Source organism: Dermochelys coriacea, chromosome 6 (genome assembly GCF_009764565.3).
Source record: "Dermochelys coriacea isolate rDerCor1 chromosome 6, rDerCor1.pri.v4, whole genome shotgun sequence".
In the NCBI taxonomy this organism is placed as follows: domain Eukaryota; kingdom Metazoa; phylum Chordata; order Testudines; family Dermochelyidae; genus Dermochelys; species Dermochelys coriacea.
This window is the reverse complement of record NC_050073.1, coordinates 81,962,720-81,987,455: the sequence shown is the minus strand read 5'-3', so window position 1 is coordinate 81,987,455 and position 24,736 is coordinate 81,962,720. Positions and strand designations below refer to the sequence as shown.

The 24,736-nt window shown below is 43.6% G+C and overlaps 1 long non-coding RNA gene across 1 annotated transcript; it reads right to left on the bottom strand.

The window, feature by feature from the left end:
* Positions 1-12,517: 12,517 nt before the first annotated feature.
* On the bottom strand, positions 12,518-15,966 carry LOC119857524. Its single transcript, XR_005293625.2, has 2 exons — positions 15,688-15,966; positions 12,518-14,030 (listed from the first exon to the last, which is right to left on the bottom strand). It is a non-coding gene; the product is annotated as an uncharacterized LOC119857524 (long non-coding RNA).
* Positions 15,967-24,736: the final 8,770 nt, after the last annotated feature.

Genomic DNA, 24,736 nt, shown 5'->3' with positions numbered 1-24,736 from the left:
TGTAAGAAAGGGCTGCCTATTGACTTGGGCCATCAGGCAACACTACCCTGAGAGGGAGGGCAGTCCCAGGGACCCCAGCCACTAGACCATACTATCCCGCTTTATAGTCAGGGTCACCAGTCTAGAATCCAGCCAGCACCAGCGCCACCCTTGTTTTTGAGCATACATGAGCTGACACCCCATGAAGAGGTGTACCTACCACATGACACACATTTACATTTACATGACATCACTGTCATGGGAATTGAACCTGTAACTTCTGCATCTGAAGACAGGAGTCTCAACTGCTTAAGCAAACAGACAAAGCTCTCAGCTATGGCTGCAGCAAGTTCATCAACCTCTACCTGTGGCCTAGCAACTACCAGAGGAGGACAGAGTGCCTGCCATATCAAACGGGTTACATATACAATATACAGATATATAAAGTGAATGGTGGCATATGAGTAAAGAAATCAAGTACTTAATCTGAGCTTTAGGCCAGTAAGTAAACTTGCATGGAAGACACTGGAAAGAGGCTTTAAATATGCAATCCAACCAGGAACTCCTGGGCTGAAGTTCATTAGCTCTATCCTATATGCAGCTGCATGTCGATAGTATTATAACTAAATATAAAAACAGGTGGCTGTTGCACTAACCAGTGTAAAGAAAAGGCAAGTAATATGAGTAAACAAGAGAGGGTGGTACTGATGGAATTAAGACCACCTAACTCACATCTAATTGGGGATCACACATATGTCTTAACCATGAGACCATCCTCCCCTCACAACTGTAAAACAAAGTTTCATTTGCAGCCTTGAAGTGAATCACTCAGTAAAAACAATTAGCAATGGAATGACACTAGACAGCTGCAATTATCTAAATGCCTTCCTATTAACCATGTGAGAGACTAAATCCTCACAATTAAATTTGTTAGTGAATGCTAATTACAAACTAACAACATTTAGTTTCATTTGATTAGGTATAAGAATTCCACTCCAATATAATTATATTACACAGAATGACTTTTTAAAAAAACCATAGCCTGAACCAGAGAAAATTAATTCTAACATTGACAGACAAGCCGAAGAGACCTGTCCTTTTTGTAATTGTTGTTATTCCAATCTATAAAAGTTGTGATGAAGTAGCGTGTGTACTGGTGACACCTAGTGGAGTGTGAAGGATCTGCCTTGGTATAACATTTCTTGCTTCTAGCTGAGCTAAGTGACCTGCTGTTTTGCTAAACTGTCAGGATACTGTGCTAGTGAACTGAATGAAGCTATTGATGCTGAATTTTAAGGTGTGCCCCACAAATGTAGCTATGAGGATGACCATTCATAGCCATAAGCTGCTGTGAAAGGGGCATAAAATAATCACACTTTCTGCAACTCTTAAAAACAGGGAGCAATAATTCATGCCATGTTCTAGCCATCTTCACCTGGCAGACCCAGGAACATCACGGTAGGAATTGACAGTGGGCAATGTGGCAGTTTTCACTGCTGATTCTGGTGCTGTACCTCTTCTAAAAGAGGCAACAAAACTCAGTGAATAGAGCACTGGTATGTGAATTGGTGGACCTGTGTTGTATTCCCTGTTCTGCCATAAAGTTCAATGGGACCAGGATTTCAGTTTGTGTGTGTGTGAACCTGGACTAGTAAAATTAACCTGTGTCATAGTTTCCTCATCTTTAAAATAAGGATGCTAATTCTTGCCCACCTTTGTAAAAGTGCTATGAGAGCTACCAAAAAAAAAAAAAAGCTGTAGAATTGCAGTTTTCAGGTCATTTGATTTGGTACCTTCCCTGAGCCCTACATTTGAAATGTGAAAATGCTGGTTAATATTCAGCCTTTAACTAGCACCTCACACCTTCAAAGCCCTGCACAAACAGTAACTAGCTACCCATAGATATCACAGTGCTTCCCACAGGTATGTCAAGAGGAGGCATGGTAATCCCATCACCTTTTATAGGACAATATTTTACCAACCATTTGTAAGGAAAGAATTTTTAAGATAAAAGGTTTTGTAAACGGTTATACTAGAGCTATAGTATATGGGTTCAGCCTTCTTCATTCTTGCAAAATAAATGGCAAGAACATAGCCAGGGTCAAAATACTGATGCTGTACCTCATGAGCCACATGCACTGAAGTGTATTGGACTAGAATGAGTGTGTGTACAGCACCTTTGGGAGAAGACGCGGTGGAACTCTGGAACTGAGTTGAATCCTGGTGAATATATAATTTCCATGATATAATGTGGTGATGACACGGGATAAGTATCTAGCTAGAATATAAAACAGGGATTTTACTCTATTCATATAATTAGTACCTTGCAAAAATGTAGTGTCCAGCATCCAGATAACGCAGTGATAAGCCTAGAATAAAGGTCTAGCTTAGTCACATAACTGTATTTGATGTGTATTGCTCTTGGTTGAAATAATATTGACTCTTCAATAAAAGAGGTGTCTCTCTGTTTGTCAGTTATATTCAAACTGATTTCATGGCATTCTGTTTTTTGTGATTTAGCCCCGTCCGTCAGTTTATGTGATGCAGCCACATATGAAACTTGTCTTAGGGAGGAGGCAGAAGAAAAAAAAAATCTAGTGAAGTCTTCCCCTTTCCCTCCTAAAAAGCTTATCACGCCGAGATCCCACCTTTCTGACTGGGTTAAACTCCTTCCACCGACTGTTAATGCTGCTTTTAGAACAGGAGGAAGGGTTCACTAGAGAGGGATAACACAAAGCTCTCTCTCCCGATCCAGAACTTGAGTGCGCTGTTGCTGTACAGTTTGCAGATCCAGATGAGCTAGCGAATCCAGGACTAAATCATAAATGTGAGGTCAGATGCGCTACTGGACAGTTGATGTGCTGCCACTAGAACACCTGACTGGCCAGCCATGATTCCATGCACTATAACAATACTGCAGATGAATCTTTTATACATAATCAGATGAACCTGAAGGTTATTAGATTTTAATTAGCATTCATTAACACAATTGATTGTGTGGATTTAGTCATTTAAATGGCTAATGGTAGGATATTTGGATAAGTGTTGCTGTCTAGTGATATTTCTTTAGCTAATTGTTTTTATTGAATGAATTCATTTGGAGAATGCAGGTGAAACTTGTTTGCAGCTGTGGATTCTATAGACCTGTTTCTGGTCCTTATCCAACTCCTAGTACTTTGATCAGTCTTTGAGAAGGGACATATTGGCTCTCAGGCTGTTCTTTGGAACAATTTAGGAACTATTTTACCCTCTGCATGATGCCACTACACTCTAATATTTTAAATGAAATCTGTAACATCTCATCCAATTTAGGTAAAATGAATACAGAAACATTTGTGTTGAGAGAGTTGAAGTTCTACAGATTTGTCATCAACATCAGAAGCGACCCTGATCAGGACATTCCAGTTATATAATAAAGCAACTAAAGTTGAAAAGTCAGAAAATTCAGAGTTAAATGTAAAGTTTGTGGGGGTGGGAGGGAAAAATACAAGTATCTGGAAATTCAAAGATGATGTTCCATAAACAAACTGAATTCTGCTCCAACAAAAAGGTTATAAATTTCTACTGTTAGCTCCTCTCCTTTCTCTGTGGGCAATAGGGCCTGTCTAGACTATCCAGTCTGTTTCACAGAATGAGATACTCTGTGGCTTATGGTTTGTATTCATATAATGAAAGGGGTTAAGGTAACTTGCTAGTCATATGCACATGACTGGCTCTCCAACCCACATTCAGTGATATAATAAATATAGTGATATTCTTATCTCTATACTGACAGCTGTGGCAGGATAGATCTGAATTTCTCGGGTCTTGGCTATACCATGTATTATTATTTATATCACAATAGCATTCAAACTATGCTAACAACCAAACAGACACACAGGAAGTCTTTGCTCCAAAAGCTTATAATCTGAAACAAAAAAAAATGCTAAAAGCTGGGGAAAGGGATACAACATAGAAGCTAAGTGATCAAGGTAAAGAAAAAAGAAAAGGAGTACTTGTGGCACCTTAGAGACTAACAAATTTATTAGAGCATAAGCTTTCGTGAGCTACAGCTCACGTCATCGGATGCATTTGGTGGAAAAAACAGAGTTCTCTCCTCTGTTTTTTCCACCAAATGCATCCGATGAAGTGAGCTGTAGCTCACGAAAGCTTATGCTCTAATAAATTTGTTAGTCCCTAAGGTGCCACAAGTACTCCTTTTCTTTTTGCGAATACAGACTAACACGGCTGCTACTCTGAAACCAAGGTAAAGAAAGGCATGCAGCTTGTTAGCTCCATTGGGGGAGAGGGGAGTTTTGAGCTATGTGTATATAAACTATCCCCATGATCCTCTAATTAACAACTATTAGTTGGCTAATCCCTTGTAGGCATCATAGTAGATATGGGTCTTAAGGAGGGATCCTAATGTGGAAAGGTCTGTGGCCTTGCAGAGCAGCATAGGGATAGTACCCCATGCAGAGCAGGTGATGTGGAAGAAAGAACAGAGATGGTTGTAGGAGACATGCAGCATTGTGACTTGTGGGTGAATAGTAGCTACTGGTGGACAGAATTGTATTTAGAAGGTAAGACATAAAAATAACATGGTCCTTGACTACTAAAGAATGGATAAGGACAGATTTTTGCTTTGTATGCAAAGGGTAAGAGGATGTATCCTGCACAGTACCAAATGCCCTCAATTCCCACTGACTCCAATGGGAGTTGGGGGGCACTTAACTCCTAAAGATGCCTAGCATCCTGCACAGTTGTGAGGAGCAGCTGTTATTGGGGTGGGGGAAGGATTTGCAAAGACCAAACAGGACTCAGGAGGGCACAAGGCTGCAGCTAAGAGCAGGTTCTGTTTTTTCTTGGGTTAGATATATCTTAAGTAAGAATAAAATAATATAATTGTTGAATATGAGTACTCCTTGTTTTAAGGAGAATAATAATACAACTGCCTCTCCATGGCTTGGGGAGAAGGGTTTCTCTCTCCGTTAGGAAATCATCCTGGAGATGTATGCATCAGCATCTGGAGGGGAAGAAATCACATAAAAACCTCTTCATTTCCCAGCAGTGCCCACTCACTTCACAGCCCAAGTCCATATTGTGAAAGCCTGCTCTGTCGTCCCTCTTCCCTTCTGTTTCTTTTTGTTCTTCTCTCTAACTGATACAATTCTATTTATGAATCATCAGTTCCAGTGCCCTTTGAGAGGGCAGGAGTGTTGCTTCCAGTTCCTCTTTACTGTATCTCCCACAGCTGAGGTCCTAGCACAACTCTCTAAGCCTGTATAATATAGGAACCATTTTCAGCAAACAAGAAATATGCATCAACACAAGGTGGCACTATTTGATGTCACTTTGTTCAGTTTACTCAGCAAAGAGGGTGAAATGCAATGACCTGCTGACAATGGCACAACTCCACTTTGCCAGATTTTTGGCACATTTATAAGGGAACGTCAGTTATGTTTAGCTGCGCCCTGTCCCTTTGAGGATTGGAGCTCTGCTGAGGATGTCAAAGGGGGCAGTTCTGGGGAGCAGTGTGTGGTTGCAGCAACAGAGTTTGGTGTGATCTGAAAGGACTCAGCAGCAGTAGGGTTTGTGCAAGCTGTTTGTTTGGTTTTTCATACTAAGTTTAATAACGCTCCAGTTTTTAAACTGTCCGTGGGCTAGGAAAGTAACATTATGTACAGAATAAATATTCAGCAGCAACAGGGTAAACTAAGCTATGAAAGCAGTAAGAAGTTTATGTGAAAATTAGAGATTTATCAAAACCCAGCCTGGCAAGTCTATATCTTTATAATGTCTTACAACTCCCAGAGCAATCAGTGTATCTGCATCCTAAAGAAAAGCAAGTGATTTGCTCTTAAACACATCTGCAATGTGTAGTTTGAGGATCCTGGACAATAAGCCTGTATATAACTTCTGCTAGGACACCTGTGTAAATCCAGAGTGTGTCTGTCAAAACCACTGAAGTTACTTCAGATTTACACTGGCGTAACTAAGAGCAGAAGATGTCTTGGTGTCTCTTTAAATATTTGTGTATTTTAAATAGAGCCGCCTCATACGGGTTACTTGTATGCCAGGGCTCTAAAAGAGTGCTATGATACACAGATGTGCAGGGAAATTTTTTAAATGCACACAGATGAGAATATAAGAACAGCAATACTGAGTCAGACCAATGGTCCATGTAGCTTGTCTCTAACAGTGGCCAGTGCCAGATGCTTCAGAAGGAAAGAACAGAACAAGGCAATTATCGAGTGATCCATCTCTTGTCATCCAGTCCCAGCTTCTGGCAGATGGAGATTTAGGGACACCCGGAGCATGTGATAGCGTTGTTTTTGGTAACTATAAAATAGATATTAAAAACATTTCTAACATTCCTATTGTTTCAGCCTACAACCAGTGCTGCACTTTTTATTTCATGTAGTGGGCCTGAAGCTATTCTTGTGTATAATCTGGGATTTAGTGAATTTGTTCTGGAATTATACTAGTGTAACTGCTATTATATCCTCCAACATCTTCAAACTCTGTTCCATCAGAAAGTAATTTTTAGCCACCATATGAGCTGCAGCTTTATTTTCACTGATCTCCTTTTTCATAGAGAGGATGGGCCTGAACATGACACTGAATCTGAAACACACCTAGCTGTGACCACTTCTGCATAAACCACTTGCTGCTGTCAATGTCTGTAAGCAGCTGGTGCAGTTTAACTGGTATTGAACAAGCCTTAGCTTCAAGAAACTGTGGTTTAAAATCTGTTCAGCAAAAGTCCTAAGTGCAGTTTCTGAACATGGTTTGTCCTGGCCTATACTTGAGACAGCCCTATTTAGCACCAGTTAGGCTGCCGCTATTGCTGACATACACTGTTAGCCACTGGTAGTTTTATATGATGTAAGCAAGCTTATATATGTAACCCAGAACTTCAGAGAAATTTAAATCCAGATCCAAAATATAAATGTTGCGAGTCAGTCTCGCCTCTTGCTTGGAGCTTCACCTCAATTTCTTCTACTTGCTGCTCCATATTAACCATCCACTTAACAGAACTGTTCATTTTAGATTCTAGTGAAGTGGGTTTCCGGCAATGATTCAACAATTTGTATAAAGTGATTGTAATAGCTTCATAAGACACAGGCTGAGAGAAGCTTGAGAACTTAGCAATACCACACAAAATGGGGGAAAGTCCCTTTTTTTGTTTTAATTTTTGGCATGTTTCCAGTTCATTATTCCCTGCCAGGTGCTTCCACTCTTTTTTTCAGCCAAAAAGGAAGCTTGTATTGCCAGCTAATGACACTATATTTAACACAAAGTGAGAACTCTGCTGGAAGCTCAGAGACTTGCATCTGCTTCCCTTTGCAGCTAGCTCTTCCCCACCCTTAAGCTTTGCTTTACGACATGATACACAGACCAATACTTCTTCCACGTTAATGGGTATCATCAATACATTCTGACAAATTAGTGGCAATCATACATTCAAAATAACCCTTATAGAAAACTTAGTTTATGGGGAAAGTGAACAGGACCAGCCAGAAATTTTCAGATTTCAATTAGACTGACCAAAATGAAATGATATACAGTTTTACCCTTCAGATATCTTACATTTATAAAAAGAACAGGAGTACTTGTGGCACCTTAGAGACTAACAAATTTATTAGAGCATAAGCTTTCGTGGGCTGCAGCCCACTTCATCAGATGCATAGAATGGAACATATATACAGAGAAGGTGGAAGTTGTAAAACAAACTGTAAGAGGCTAATTAATTAAAATAAGCTATTATCAGCCGGAGAAAAAAACTTTTCTAGTGATAATCAAGATGGCCCATTTAGGCAGTTGACAAGAAGGTGTGAGGATACTTAACTTGTGGAAATAGATTCAATATGTGTAATGACCCAGCCACTCCCAGTCTCTATTCAAACCCAAGTTAATGGTATCTAGTTTGCATATTAATTCAAGCTCAGCAGTTTCTCCTTGGAGTCTGTTTGTGAAGCTTTTCTGTTGCAAAATTGCTACCTTTAAGTCTGTTACTGAGTGGCCAGAGAGGCTGAAGTGTTCTCCTACCGGTTTTTGAATGTTATGATTCCTGATGTCAGATTTGTGTCCATTTATTCTTTTGCGTAGAGACTGTCTAGTTTGGCCAATGTACATGGCAGAGCGGCATTGCTGGCACGTATCACATTGGTAGATGTGCAGGTGAATGAGCCCATGATGGCATGGCTAATGTGATTGGGTCCTATGATGGTATCACTTGAATAAATATGTGGACAGAGTTGGCATCGGGCTTTGTTGCAAGGATAGGTTCCTGGGTTAGTGTTTTTGTTCTGTGGTGTGTCGTTGCTGGAGAGTATTTGCTTCAGATTGGGGGGCTGTCTGTAAGCGAGGACTGGTCTGTCTCCCAAGATCTGTGAGCATGAGAGATCATTTTTCAGGATAGGTTGAAAATAGCTCATCTTAATTAATTAGCCTCTTACAGTTTGTATGGCAACTTCCACCTTCTCTGTATGTATATATCGTAATACAGCATGGCCAGAGGGCAGCAGGAGAGTGTTAGAAGGGAGCCTTATTCCCTGTAGAGGGAAGAAAGTTTGCTATAGATTAAAGCACTTGAAGCCAATTAGAGCACCTGAAGCCAGTCACCTGATTAAAAAAACCCTGCTTCAATCAGACAAGAGGATGAGTTGAAGAAGAGTGGTTTGGTGTTGGAACAGAGAGCAGTTTGGAGGGAAGCAGAGGCGAGTTTGGAGAAGGGCTGTGGTGGGCTAAGAAGACCAAGACCCTAAGTAAAGGGACACCTGGTTTGTGCAGAGGGAGGACAGGAAGCCCCACAAGATGAAGGGCAGGAGAGGAAAGTAGCCCAGGGGAAGAAACTGCTAGTTCAAGTCGTTTACCACTATCCCTAAGGCCCCTGGGCTGGGACCCGGAGTAGAGGGCGGGCCCAGGTCCCTCCCTCTCCACTCCCCTCCTCTAGGACACTAGTGGGGCAGTTAATACCCCAGTTCAGGGGCAAGAAACGGTGCCCTGAACTCCCCCGCCCAAAGAGAAAGCGTGAGACCCATCATAGTAGTGCCAGCAGTTTGCCACAATATATACTTACTATATGTTCCATTCTATGCATCCGATGAAGTGGGCTGTAGCCCACGAAAGCTTATGCTCTAATAAATTTGTTAGTCTCTAAGGTGCCACAAGTACTCCTGTTCTTTTTGTGGATACAGTCTAACACCACTGCTAGTCTGAAACCTTACATTTATAAGATGCATTTAGTCTTGAGGGATTCCAAAGACTCTCAAAACATAACCAACTTAAATACAAACAATGCTTAAGGATCTCTTCACTCCCTGAAATGCAAATCTTCCCTAGGATGGCGTATGGCAATTATACAAACACTGTGCAACCGTATTGGACTGAAAGTGAAGGCGAACAGGATATCCAATTGAAACCAGAGAGATTAATTTAGGTAGGGAAAATGTGACCAATCTAGGTGGAATTTGGCCAAGACATCTGCATTAGCAATTCCATACTTCTGTGGCAATTGCAATGGGGTTTTAGTGACCACAAGGAGTTAGGACCAAAAGATGGTACTTCTAGCAAAACAGTACCTTCCACCACTATGCTCAGATGTTACTTCAGTCCTGACTCATTACGATGAATGCCACCTACTGAACCAGTCACCCCCTTATACTCTGAAGCACCTGGATGTCAATGTCTGCACTGCACACTAAGCCTGAGCTCTGACTCAGTTTAGCCCAAGCCCCTGCTTCCATCCATAAAGAAATCATCCTGTGTTGGTCCAAGAATCCTTCTGGACTCGGGCCCCTGGAGCCTGGGTAGGTGGGTCAGAGCCTGAGTGCTATGGTAACATGGGTCAAAGCCCAGGCACTTTGCAGCACGGACACAGTTCAAATCCAGGTTGCCAGACTCAGGTCTGGACAGTGCACCAATGCTATCCACAATTCACCAGGGCTGTGCTTCCAAGCCCTTTCATCTGAACACTTCCCAAGGACTGGAAGCAACTTTCTGGTTCAAATACAGCTGCTTGGCATTTAACCCTTCATTTCCATGCAGTCTGCTCAACTGGAAACCCCATTAACCCTCACGTGTATTAGATAAGGCCAGCACTAAGAAGAAGTGCATCAAGCATGCTACAAGCTGGCCCGAGGAGCTCAGCCAGGTCCTGGCTAACCTCTGGTATGAAGCAAGATGTTCAACTTCAGTAAGAGGACAAGAAATAATCGTATCTACAAAGCTATATCTGACTTGCTGGCAGGACTGAGGGTCGACCTGACAGCAGAACAATGTAGAGAGTGAATCATGTGGCTGCAGACAGACTACTACAAAGTCAACAATTCTAATGGCACCTCTGGAAACTCACTGTCTTCCTGCCTCTTTTATGAGGAATATGACTGGGTAATGGGAACTGTAGCGAGCATTGAGTCCATAGTGATGTATGACAATCTGTTGAGCAGGGGTGGCGCCTGTATAATGACACCATCACAGGTACTGCCAGAGGAGAGCTGGCCAGCCACTGGATGAATGGCAAGACATGACCCTGGTGGTGCTGAGGCCAGTAACTGAAGAGGCTACGCCACAGAAGCAGCTACAGCACATCCCGGGTCCATACTCTTAGGAGTTTGGGGACAGCCCTGGGGAGCAGCTAACTGCAAAACTGGCATCAGAGCAAAAGCCAGAACTGGAGAATAGTGAGTTTCTGCTGCCATGTTTGTTGTTAATATATGGCTGGGAGGGGGCTCTGGCTTATGGCCCTAGTAAGTTATTGATACAAACCAGGATTTTGGTGTGCCTCCAGACAGGCAGGAACTGATGCCATTTCCCTGGGCAGCCCTCACCACTACCCATCCTCCCAATACTACATGGGATTCAAAATAGACACGGGGAAAAGTTACACAAGCAGTTATCATGACATTTTTACTAGTTACTCACTGATTGTTCTAAGTATGGGTTGGGGGCACCACAATAAACCGCCTCACTTACCTCTCTCATCTAATAGAGTGTGCCTTATAAATTGGCACTGTCCTGTGTTGCCTGTAAACTGGGTCCCAAAAATATTGGGCTGTTATGAATCCAAACAAATCAGAGTGTCTGTTTGGTCCATAGCTGTCTTAAATATATGAGTCTATATTACAACAGAGGGTGGCAGCCTCTCTGGATTAGGAGTCTCCATGGCTGGCAGTCAGTAGGGTCTGTGCATGGATGCAGGGTGCTTGTGAGGAAACTGTATTGCATCTCCATGCAAAATCAGCATCTTGTTGATTTGACCACGAATTATCACCCATTGCTGGCTGGCTGATAAAAGTGAACTTCTCAAGTAGTAGGAACTCCAGATGGTTGGTTATGTTCTGAAGCAGGGCATATTTATTAGGGCCACCTCTGGAATTCACAAGGCCCCTCCATCCCGAGATATGCTGGTCAGTCACAAGATGTCTAAATAACTTCTTAATATACAGAGGTTCGCATTTCCACTCAGGGATTGCCAGAATATAAATGTTCTCCAGTCCTTTACCCTGCCTGAAAGGACTGAAAAACCATAGCTAGTGATTAGAACACTCAGAAATTCCCATTCTCATCCACCCCAGAAAAAAAATGAAAAGGGTGTACAAATCACTTCAATTGAATTTTGTATGTATATACCATAATACATGATGGCTCTCAGTCCCGCCCCAAAGGACGTCTGAAGTGACTGGTGGTTTATGTGAATAAAATAGTCCATTAATAAAAAGTATCACCTTTTGACCCTGAATTAAAGCAGGCCTTTGATAGAGTGGAAGATGTAATTTTTTATCATGGTCCGACAATGTGTTCTTTCATTTTCCTTTCAAGGCCCCACTGCCTCCTCAGGGCAAACACACAGCACCAGGAGCCAGGGATGGGAGGCAGACCCACCTGCTGCAGGCAAGAAGAGAGTCTGAGAGGAGTTGATGGGAGAGATTCTAGATAAAATAAATCAGCAGACAGAGTTCCAGAAGGACCAAATGGAATATCAAACAGATAAGAATTCAAGAAGGGTGGAAAGACACAGAGAGGCTGCACAGAACGAGGCGAGACTGGCAACAGAGTCATGGAGTATAACCACAGGCTGAGAGAGGAAGACCAAGTGCAGCAGAAGGAGCTGTTTGAGTAATGACTTGCAGTCATGGCTACCAGACTGCAGAACCCACTGCCACCTTCAGCTCCTGCTCCAGCCTCATGCCCTGATTCCCCTCTGTGCTGTTCGTGCCCTGCAGACTATGCAGCCTTTGGACAGTTCAGGGCTGGATCATGTCACAGGCAATGAAGAGTGGCACATGGAACAGACAAATATACCTTGTGCATTCATCCACTTCAGTCCAGTCTCAGCCAGCACATGTAAAATGCACCAGAAAGGCCAAGAAGAACAAAGGAACAGGGGACCCACAGTTGTCCATAGCATTTCAGAACATGCACCTTCCCCGGTTTTGGCACTGAGTTTGGTTATTGTGTTGCAAGTTTTGCTGGGAGCAGCTCTGCCTTTCTGGATCTTACATTGATATGTAAATGCAGTTGTAAAATAAAGTGTTGGATTTGCACACATGGATACATAGCAAGTTTTATTATATGTAATGTTAAAAGTGGCACAAGCTGTAATGAATGTCATCACATGCCCATTCTCAAAAATTTCATAATAAAAACTTACAAACGCTCCTCCACAATAATCTATAAACTGGGAGTTGAATTACATGGCCACTATTAATAAAGTGTGTTTACAAAATTCATAATCCATAATACCAATACTTTTTTTTTTAATCCCACAACTGCCCCACATCCATACACAGCACAACCTCAAATACCATTTCATTCGCCCTCCTGCATGGAACCATGCAAACTCATTAGGTGGGGACACAAAGCATGCCTGATTTCCATTGTGCATGTAGATCCAGTACCAGTCATGTCAGGTGCACTTTCTGGCTGTGTGTACCAATCCAGCAGACATTGTGCAGAACACAGCAGGCCACAATAATGCAGACTGCATTGATGAGTTACTTTTTAAAAAAATATTCTCCCAACAGAAAGGTCTTTCTGTATTGATAACACAGTTTTGAAGACAGTACCAATGGGACTTCAGTCTGTCAAATGCACATTCCACCACTATCCTACTGTTACTGAATGTGTAGTCAAATCTCCTTTTACCAGATCCTCTGAAATCAGGGGAACTGGGATTAAGCGGGGTCCCTTAGAAGAACAATGTCATTCAGTAGGAATAATGTTCCAGCTTGTCCATGAAGGTGGGGTCCCAGTGCATCCCACATTAGCTTCCATGAATCTGCCCCTGTGGTCAACAGTGACCTACATAACAAAGGAGTAGAACCTTTTGCGGTTTTTGTGGTTTATGTACTCGCGTGCTCCTTGCAGAGGGCAAACTATAAACACATGGGTCCCATCAATGACCCTGGCACTGTTTGGAAAGTCCATTCTCCCAAACACAGCAATTATTTCAGGAACACTTGGGTACATGTACCCACCACCTTTAGCTACCTCACAATCCTGATTGCCTCACAAATTTCTGCCATAACAGTCCCAAGAGTTGATTTGCCGACTCCAACCTGGTTAGTCATGGATCTGTAGCAGTCTGCGGTAGCCAGTTTATAGATGGCTATAGTGACTCACTTCCAACTGGAAAGGCCTCCCTTATGGTGGTGTTGGGGGAAAGCTGATCACAAACTTTCAGGAATGCCTCCTTCTTCATGTAAAAGTTCTGGACCCACTACTAGTCATCCCAGGTCTGCATGACAATGTGATCCCACTAGTCTGTGCTTGTAGGATCCAGAAGCACCAGCCTGTATAGGGGGAATCTGCAGCTAAGGCAACAGGCATGAACAACATCAGCTGGGTCATAGCTGGCATGTCAGTATCCTCCAAGATGCCTTTGGCAGTTCAAAAACTGCTGCCAAAATGCCCACCAGCATCTCGCAGATGTTCTGTCTTATTCCCAAAATACAACTGACAGTGAAAGGTAAAGAAGTTCTTCCACCAGGTTGGGATCCATGTTGATGGCTCCAGCTGAAGGGAGCATGCAGAGACAAAATGGCTCAGCCAGATGTAGTGGCAAGCTAAAACCACAAAACACTTCAGTTCAACTCCTACAGGACAGACAGACACATTCTCCTGCAACCCACTATGGATTAAGCCCTAGAGTGGCTACACCTGGTGAGGGCACTAGGCACCCTGGGATATGATAGTATATACCCAGTGATGAGCTGCCAAAATCTTAACAACTGGTTTCCTATAAAAAGTTCTGATTTAAGGGCTGTGCCCAGTATGTATTTTTGTACCAACAGGGTTACCATACATCCATATTTTCCTGGGAGGAAAAATTTTAAAAATTCCTCCCTGACGGCGATTTAAGAACCAAAAAGCCTGACCTATCTGGGAAAATACAGATGTATGTTAACCCTGCCTAAAGTTCTTTTTTTAAAAGATGGGCCCAAACTAGAAATGTGCTCCAGTTCACATGGGTGGGTCCCCGCCACTCCCTGGGGGGTGTGCTAGGGTGACCAGATGGCCAGATTTTATAGGGACAGTCCCGATTTTGGGGTCTTTTTATTATATAGGCTCCTATTACCCCCCACCCCCGTCCTGATTTTTCACACTTGCTGTCTGGTCACCCTAGGGTGCGCACATGTGTGGGTCCCAGCTGCTCCCTGCCCCCCTCATTGAAGCAGATGTGCAGGGTTACTGCCCTGGGAACTGCAGGGCACCAGTGGACATGGGGCCAGCTGCAGACAAGGGCGTGGAGCAGGGCTAGCTGGAGGCAGGGGGTGCAGGGCTGACTGTGGGCAGGGCAGGGGGTGCAGAGCTGGCTGGAGACAGGAGGGTGCAGGGTTGGCTGGAGGCAAGGGGGTGTGGGACTGGCGCGAGACAGGGCAGGGGCTGACTGGAGGCAGGGGCTGACTGCAGGCAGGACAAGGGGGGTGTGGGACTGGCTGGAGACAGAGGCTTGCTGCGGTCAGGGCAGAGGGTGCAGCAGAGGCTGCCTGCGGGCAGGGGGTGCGGGGGTGGCTGGAGATGGGCTGGCTGCGGGCAGGGCAGGGAATGCGGCAGGGGCTGGTGCGGGCAGAGCAGGGGGTGCGTTGGCAGGGGTTGGCTGGATACAGGGCAGGGGCTGGCTGCAGGCAGGGGGTGCAGGGCTGGCTGGAGACAGGGCAGGGGGGTGCATGCAGCAGGGGCTGGCTGCGGGTAGGGCAGGGGATACGGGGGTGGCTAGAGACGGGCTGACTGCAGGCAGGGAGTGCGACAGGGGCAGGGGGTGTGCCAGGGGCTGGCTGCAGGGGGTGCAGGGGTGGCTGGAGACAGGGGCTGGCTGCAGGCAGGGCAGTGGGTGCAGCGGGGCTGGCTGCAGGCACGGGGGTGGCTGGAGACGGGCTGGCTGCAGGCAAGGCAGGGGGTGCAGCAGGGGCTGGTGTGGGCAGGGCAGGGGGTGGCTGGAGACAGGGGCTGGCTGCGGGCAGGGCAGGGGGTGCGGCATGGGCTGGCTGCAGGCAGGGGGTGCGGGGGTGGCTGGAGACGGGCTGGCTGCGGGCAGGGCAGGGGGTGCGGCAGGGGCTGGCTACAGGCAGGGCAGGGGGTGGCTGGAAAAAGGGGCTGGCTGCGGGCAGGCAGGCAGGGAGGGCGGCAGGGGCTGGCTGTAGGTGGCTGAAGACGGGCTGGCTGTGGGCAGGGGGTGGCTGGAGACAGGGGCTGGCTGCGAGCAGGACGGTGGTTACTCACGGGGAGAGCAGCAGGACACAGCCCAGGCCCAGCGGAGCATCCGGGGACCCACTAGGCAGCATCGGGAGCCCCAGGGCCAGGGGAGCAGCAGCTGCAACAGGGCTTGTCCCCAGGGCATGCTGCAGCCCACATGGCTCCCGCAGCACAGCGCCCCCGGCGGCCGGAGGAGGAATTACTTCACTTCCCGGCCAGAGCCCATCAAAGCCTCAGCGCCCCCTGAGGGAAGCGGCTTAACAACCGGTCCTAAACCTGCTTCAAAAATCTAACAACCGGTTCGTGTGAACCGGTGCGAAGCGGCCCAGCTCACCATAGAAGTGTGTATATACCCACAGAATTGGATATGCTGACTCAGGTCTGTGTTGGGCAATTTGGATGTAAGCCCCAGGTTTCCAATGGAATGTGGATGCTCCGGCACAAGCTTGGAATCACTGAGTCTGTAGGTGCTGGTCACGCAGACCCAGGCTTACTATGCTGTGTAGACATACCTATTGAGGTCTCCCATCAAACTGCTTGAGGAGCTACGTGGTTCTAAAAGCACATGTAAGAACCCTGAGACCAGACCTACACTGAAAAAGATGAGCCTGGACTAAGATTTCAGTGATCTGAACATGCCTGTTTTTTTTAAAATACCACTTTAATTTTCATACCATAAAGTTCTAGTAATTGTTAAACTAGTATTTTAAAAACAGGATTAAAATTAGTTTGCTCTCTGAGACACTGGACTCCAGTGAAATTGCTGATGTCAAAATGCCGTTTGCTTCTCAACACTGTGGTGGCTGAAATTGGCAGGCTCAGGAATGTTGATTTTAATTGAAAATGTCATCTGAACACAATTTTTATTGTATTATTATTTACACTGCACGCCGCAATGTGCTCAGTGCTTTGCAGACAGTGAGGAGATGAGGTCCTGTCCTAAAGAGCATAGTCTAAACAAGTGCATCTGTAAATGCATCTCTCCATGTAAAATTTCAGATTGCCATGCTGACCAAAAGTGATGCAGCTTTAGTTGAACCTTTTTTTGAGGGGCTCCTTTGTTTTTGGTTTCAGTACACTATCTGGGGTCAGGATGAGTGGTATAAATTGCCTTTTCCTGCTATGTTTGTTGCTTACCTGCACAGTCCTTAAGATGAAGTGGAAGGAAACAGTTAACAGGTCTCTGCAATGATAATCACAAAGGCCTCAGCAGGGATGCAGCTGGGGAACCAATTCTGGTAAATCACAGTCACAGCACTAGACAGTTCTGTCTATTAGGGTGGAAATCAGGAAATCACAGTCTAATGCTTCTGCTTATGGAAGTGGCACGAGAACATTTCATCTTCCTTAAAACTGATGAAAATCATGCTGCCTCTTTTCAGTGCTACAGTACCCAGGGCTGCTTTTAAAATCTCTCTCACTTGTTTTACGGAAGTCAGAGCTGATACAAATATATGGTTTTTGTGACACAGCAGTGCTGAAAATTGAGTTCCCAGGCTAGCCAGAGCTGAACAGACTTTTACTGAACCTAGCTCTCAGGTGTCAAAAATATGTTTCCAACCTTATACATAATATTACTTCTCATGGATATAGCCCTTTATATGTTCAAAGGGTTGTATAAGCAATACAGCCCCTGTATTATCATCTCCATGTAATAAGGAAAACCCAGGCAATTCACAGGTATCACTGAAACCCTTTTCAGTACTGAATGCCATGCCAGCCTTCACACACTTCATTGTGGGGGGACTTCAGTGGTCTGAGATAAAAAAAGATATAGTGACTGATTCTCCTCTCACACTAGTGTAAATCAGGAGTAATTCCAGTGAAGTAAATAGGGTTTCACAGGTGTTAAACTGGATTAAGTGAAAGGAGAATCAGGCCCCTAGGACAAATTTAGTTTGCTGTAAATGGTTGCAACTCTCATTGATTTTAATGAGTATTATACTCACTTATACCAGGACTAAATTTGATTTTTAATGTTATCTTATGAACTGTGGGCCAAATTCTGTCCTTGGGTCCACATGCTCAGTTTCATTTGAACTCTATGAAAGTGCATCCAAGCCTCTGACACAACTTTTACATTCTTTTGGTGGATTGCCTGTGAAAACAAATATGATATAGTGTACATAGCTAAAAGGGCAAAAATCGTATAATGAAAAGCTGATCAAGTTGGTTTGTTTCCATTTGAATTAATTAATCTTGCTGCTTTCATAGAAAACTCATGAATAATCAGTTTAGACTGGTCTAACAATTTCTAAAACTAATGTTTACAATAATATAAAAGTAGTGCCAATAACTTGCATTACTACTTAAACTCCTTTCTTTTCTATCATTTTGTACTGTTGTTATTATTATTATTAATCATTATGGTGGTACCTAAGGGCCAATTGTGCTAGATGCTGTACAAAAAAAAAAAAAAGGAGCTAGTCTTTTCTCCAAAGAGTTTACATTCCAAATAGACGAGACAGACACAGGGTGAGGAAAGGGATAGAACACACAAACAGAGTGAGCAACGAGATGGCAGCAAATAGCACATTAGTTCCATGGTTTTGGTTTCAGGGTTTTTTGGTGGGTTTACTAGGAGGTGATCAGCTAAATGGAAATGGACAACTAAAATTATTAGGGTTTGGAACAGGTCCCATATGAGGAGAGATGAAAGAGACTAGGACTTTTCAGCTTGGAAAAGAGGAGACTAAGGGGGGATATGATAGAGGTATATAAAGTAATGAGTGGTAAGGAGAAAATGAATAAGGAAAAGTTATTTACTTGTTCCCATAATATAAGAACTAGGGGCCACCAAATGAAATTAATGGGCAGCAGGTTTAAAACAAATAAAAGGAAGTTCTTCACACAGTGCACAGTCAACCTGTGGAACTCCTTGCCTGAGGAGGTTGTGAAGGCTAGGACTATAACAGGGTTTAAAAGAGAACTAGATAAATTCTTAGAGGTTAAGTCCATTAATGGCTATTAGCCAGGATAGGTAAGGAATGGTGTCCCTAGTCTCTGTTTGTCATAGGGTGGGGATGGATGGCAGGAGAGAGATCACTAGATCATTACCTGTTAGGTTCACTCCCTCTGGGGCACCTGGCATTGGCCACTGTCAGCAGACAGGATACTGGGCTGGATGGACCTTTGGTCTGACCCAGTATGGCCATTCTTATGTTCTTAAAGGAAAGGGAAGGGGACAGGTCAGGGATGAAGAGAGTGTGGAGTGAAACTGAAGTGAAGAGATTGTGAAGAAGGGGGAAGGCTGGAGCAAGCAGCCAGTCAGCACAGAGAAGAGAAAGTCCACTCAAATCAGCAGAATGTTGTCTGAATGACCAAAGGCCATGGTTTGACTGCTTCTTCTTCTTCTATTGCTTGGAAACTCCACAGCAGTTTTCTCTCAAGACCACGTGGCCTGAGGTGAGGAGGGGAGGCACCACCTAGCTCCTTGTGCACCCACAACATGGGGGTCTCCCCTGCACAGTTCTCAGTCCAGCTGGACCCCACTTTACCCACTCTATTCCACTGCAGCAGTTCCTGGTTTGGCTGCTTCTGCCTCAACACGGACATTATTTTATCCATTGTGTATGCTATGGTGGGTGAAGTTATGAGATACAGAAGAGAACTACTTTGTTTTAAATATACATCCAGCTGTCTGTCTGTATCTGCCTGTAGGTCTCTTGTCATTTACTTTCACTGTAAGCTCTTTGATGCTGGGACTGTCTTTATGTTCTATGTTTGTACTGCACCTAGCACAATGGGGTCTTGGTCTGTGACAAAGTGCTACAGTAATAAATGAATAAATAATAATAATTGCAACTTCTCTCAGTATAAACAAATCTGACTCCAATAAATGTACAATATTGTATGGAGTCAGGCCAATTCTCACTAAAGCCAAGGGGGAGTCTTTCCACTGACTATCCTGAGGACTGGATTGGACCTATATGAAGAGCCTCTAAAATAACTTTCCAGTATTTCGTTATTTTAAAATGTTGACATTCTTGAGGGTTGATTCTCTCCTTTAAAAAAACCTCAGCTCCATCCTAATGACTTTTGTCTGGGAGTTCTACCAGACTGACCTGGCATCTGTGTCAGTTACAATATAAAAGTATGTAGGATGTACATGTTTACAGTGTATATTTAATTTTTTTAATCACAAATCACTAGCAAAATGACAGGTTTTAGAGTAGCAGTCGTGTTTGTCTGTATCTGCAAAAAGAAAAGGAGTAGTTGTGGCACTTTAGAGACTAACAAATTTATTTGAGCATAAGCTTTCGTGAGCTACAGCTCACTTCATTGGATGCATTCAATGGAAAATACAGTGGGGAGATTTATATACACAGAGAACATGAAACAATGGGTGTTCCCATACACACTGTAACGAGAGTGATCAGGTAAGGTGAGCTATTACCAGCAGGAGAGTGTGGGGGGTGGAGGGGGAAACTTTTGTAGTGATAATCAAGGTGGGCCATTTCCAGCAGTTGACAAGAATGTGTGAGGAACAGTAGGTTGGGGGGGGGGAATAAACATGGGGAAATAGTTTTACTTTGTGTAATGACCCATCTACTCCCAGTCTTTATTCAAGCTTAAGTTAATTGTATCCAGTTTGCAAACTAATTCCAATTCAGCAGTCTCTCATTGGAGTCTGTTTTTGAATTTTTTTGTTGAAGAATTGCCACTTTTAGGTCTGTAATCGAGTGACCAAAGAGATTGAAGTGTTCTCCGACTTGTTTTTGAATGTTATAATTCTTGATGTCTGATTTGTGTCCATTTATTCTTTTACGTAGAGACTGTTCAGTTTGGCTAATGTACATGGCAGAAGGGCATTGCTGGCACATGATGGCATATATCACATTGGTAGATGATATATCGTAGAGCTTGGCTGTAGACAATGGATCGTGTGGTGTGGTCTGGATGAAAGCTGGAGGCATGTAGGTAAGCATAGCGGTCAGTAGGTTTCTGGTATAGGGTGGTGTGACCATCTGCTACCCAAGATCCATAAACCTGGAATCCTGGATTCCCCATCATCTCCGGCATTGGCACCCTGACAGCAGGATTGTCTGGCTATGTAGACTCCCTCCTCAGGTCCTGTGCTACCAGCACTCCCAGCTATCTTCGACACACCACTGACTTCCTGAGGAAACTACAATCCATCGGTGATCTTCCTGAAAACACCATCCTAGCCACTATGGATGTAGAAGCCCTCTACACCAACATTCCACACCAAGATGGACTACAAGCCGACCGGAACAGTATCCCCGATAATGTCACGGCAAACCTAGTGGCTGAACTTTGTGACTTTGTTCTCACCCTATTAACTATTAACTAATAACTATTTCACATTTGGGGACAATGTATACCTTCAAATCAGCGGCACTGCTATGGGTACCCGCATGGCCCCACGGTATGCCAACATTTTTATAGCTGACTTAGAACAATGCTTCTCTCATCCCCTAATGCCCCTACTCTACTTGCACTACATTGATGACATCTTCATCATCTGGACCCATGGAAAAGAAGCCCTTGACGAATTCCACCATGATTTCAACAATTTCCATCCCACCATCAATCTCAGCCTGGACCAGTCCACACAAGAGATCCACTTCCTGGACACTACTGTGCTAATAAGCGATGGTCACATAAACACCACCCTATACCGGAAACCTACTGACCGCTATGCCTACCTACACGCCTCCAGCTTTCATCCAGACCACACCACACGATCCACTGTCTACAGCCAAGCTCTACGATACAACCGCATTTGCTCCAACCCCTCAGACAGAGACAAACACTTATAAGATCCCTATCAAGCGTTCTTACAACTACAGTAAGCACCTGCTGAAGTGAAGAAACAGATTGACAGAGACAGAAGAGTACACAGAAGTTACCTACTACAGGACAGGCCCAACAAAGAAAATAACAGGACGTGACTAGCCATCACCTTCAGCCCCCAACTAAAACCTCTCCAACGCATCATCAAAAATCTACATCATCCATCATCAAAAATCTGAAGGACGACCCATCACTCTCACAGATCTTGGGAGACAGGCCAGTCCTTGCTTACAGACAGCCTCCCAATCTGAAGCAAATACTCACCAGCAACCACATAACAGAACCACTAACCCAGGAACCTAGCCTTTTAACAAAGCCCATTGCCAACTGTGTCCACATATCTATTCAGGGGACACCATCATTGGGCCTAATCACATCAGCCACATTATCATAGGCTCGTTCACCTGCACATCTACCAATGTGATATATGCTATCATGTGCCAGCAATGCCCCTCTGCCATGTACATTGGCCAAACTGGACAGTTTCTATGTAAAAGAATAAATGGACACAAATCAGACGTCAAGAATTATAACATTCAAAAACCAGTCGGAGAACACTTCAATCTCTTTGGTCACTCGATTACAGACCTAAAAGTGGCAATTCTTCAACAAAAAAAAATTCAAAAACAGACTCCAATGAGAGACTGCTGAATTGGAATTAATTTGCAAACTGGATACAATTAACTTAGGCTCGAATAGAGACTGGGAGTGGATGTGTCATTATACAAAGTAAAACTATTTCCCCATGTTTATTCCGCCCCCCACCCCACCCACTGTTCCTCAGACGTTCTTCTCAACTGCTGGAAATGGCCCACCTTGATTATCACTACAAAAGGTTTTTCCCCCCTGCTCTCCTGCTGGTAATAGCTCACCTTAAGTGATCACTCTCCTTACAGTGTGTATGGTAACACCCATTGTTTCATGTTCTCTGTGTATATAAATCTCCCCACTGTATTTTCCACTGAATGCATCTGATGAAGTGAGCTGTAACTCACGAAAGCTTATGCTCAAATAAATTTGTTAGTCTCTACTCCTTTTCTTTTCACTAGCAAAATGTAACTGACGCTTCAACCATCTTGTCTGGTCCATATGTCTTGTAAATGTATAAGTTAGAACACTTCCTGCTCCTCAAAAAATAAGTTCCCCATATTTCAACTACCTGGCTGGTTTCCCATCTGACTACTCAAATGCAAGACCATGGTGGGTCACGATCGCTATATGATGTACTTACACACTCCTCTCTCCTCTGCCTTAACAAACCTTATCTAGGGTCTGAGCGATGACATTCCACAAACGCCCAGCAGATGTCACTGTAGACATTGACTGGCTGCCTCTTTAGGTAGAGGCTGCTGCATCATACCCACCCTTTGCTAGCTTGGCAGACGCAAGTCTTGAAGTTGCTACCAAAGCTAGAGGCAGTCTGTGTAACAGCTGTCAAACCACTGAGACAAATGAATCAAGTTATCAGAGAAGCTTTGCTATTGTACATGCACTTTTGGGGAGATCAAAACATCTGACTTCATATGATTTGTCTTTATTTATGATTAAGTAATGTGACGCTCTGCTTCTAAGGTACTGTAGCCTCCAAAACCTAAACTGCTGCTTGCTGAAGAGTGTATATGAAGGCATGAAATGGCTGTGAAAGTCTGGCACTTCCATTCCCATTGGTCAGGAAGTGGGTTGACCCTGGTGTCACTTTCCATCCTTCTGCTGCCACCTACACTTTTTAATCTTGACTGTACTAACATAAAAACTTAAAATAGGCAAATCTAAATGCTGATGCATCTGAAAACGTCTTTCTGTTGGGAGAATATTTTTTTAAAAAGAAAAGGAGGACTTGTGGCACCTTAGAGACTAACAAATTTATTTGAGCATAAGCTTTTGTGAGCTACAGAAGTGAGCTGTAGCTCACGAAAGCTTATGCTTAAATAAATTTGTTAGTCTCTAAGGTGCCACAAGTCCTCCTTTTCTTTTTGCAGATACAGACTAACACGGCTGCTACTCTGAAACCTATTTTTTAAAAAGTAACTCAGTGTTTACTACTGACAACTCCAAGTGTTGGAAGCATGAAAGGCACTGGAGAACCCACCCATTTAAACCAGAATGGGAAGTTCTGAAGTTTAATTTATGTTTGGCTCCAGCAAAGCTCTGGTTGCAGGCTGCAGGATTCTTGTTATATTTTATTCCTCTGATTGCCATAGCAACAAGGGCAAGAAAAAAAAATCTTTGCTGTTTGTACAGCACAGGGTTCCAGTTAGTGAGAAAGAGATGGATTTGTTAAATTACACTTCCCTTTGAAAGACAATGATTTAACCAAAAAGGGCAAACACATGAAAATTCCATGACCCTGAAATTTTGAAAGAAACAGTTGTGGAGCTTTTATGGACCCTTCCAAAAGGCACTACTTTGTTCTTCCAGGCCTAGCAATTAATATTGTTACTTTTTATAAGAAAGTCCAGTAATATTGCAGCTGGCCTGAAAAAATTTGGACCATCTGCCCAACAAGCACCATCTCTTTCCCCTCTACCTCTTCCTCTATCTTTGGATTTTCTCATAATTTTTTTTCTCAGCGGCACCATCCCAAGGGGAGGAAGACAAGAAAATTTCTCAGACATTATTACTCAGTGTAGTTGCAGGAAAAAATTCTTCATGGGGAAATCCCCCATGTCTGAGGAGAAAAAGTAAAATTCATCTTAGTTTAGCTTGTTGAATCCACACATTGACCTAGAGATGTTTTTTTTAATCAGTCTAGGTGCTTTCAATTTTTCATTTGATCTTTATCAGTGGATGTCATTGCACTCAATAGGAATTATAAGAGAAGGATATCTAGATAATGGGTAACAATAAACAGAATACCATTGGCAAAATGAGTCACTTTCCCTGAGAAAAAAATGTTTATTTAAATACTTACATTTCTGGGAGGGGGAAAAAGTGAATTAATCTTTGACAGGTACTGTCTCAACTGGGGTGGAAAGGGAACCTGATCTTGCCCCGGAGAAGTTAATGGGAGATTTACCATTAATTTCACTGGGTGCTGGAGGAAGTCCTATAGTCGCTGGTACAGAGTAGGTGTTACACTTTAAAAAGTGTTTATGGGCTACAGTTGTGCAAATTAGGGCTTCTGAATAGTTAAAAGATTGACATATTCCAAACTCATCTCGGGTTTAGATGTATTTAGTGTTACTGCTATTGACTATTAATGCTAGGTCTTCCATTTAAATAGTGCTTTGCACCACGGCAAACTGACATATGAGAGAGA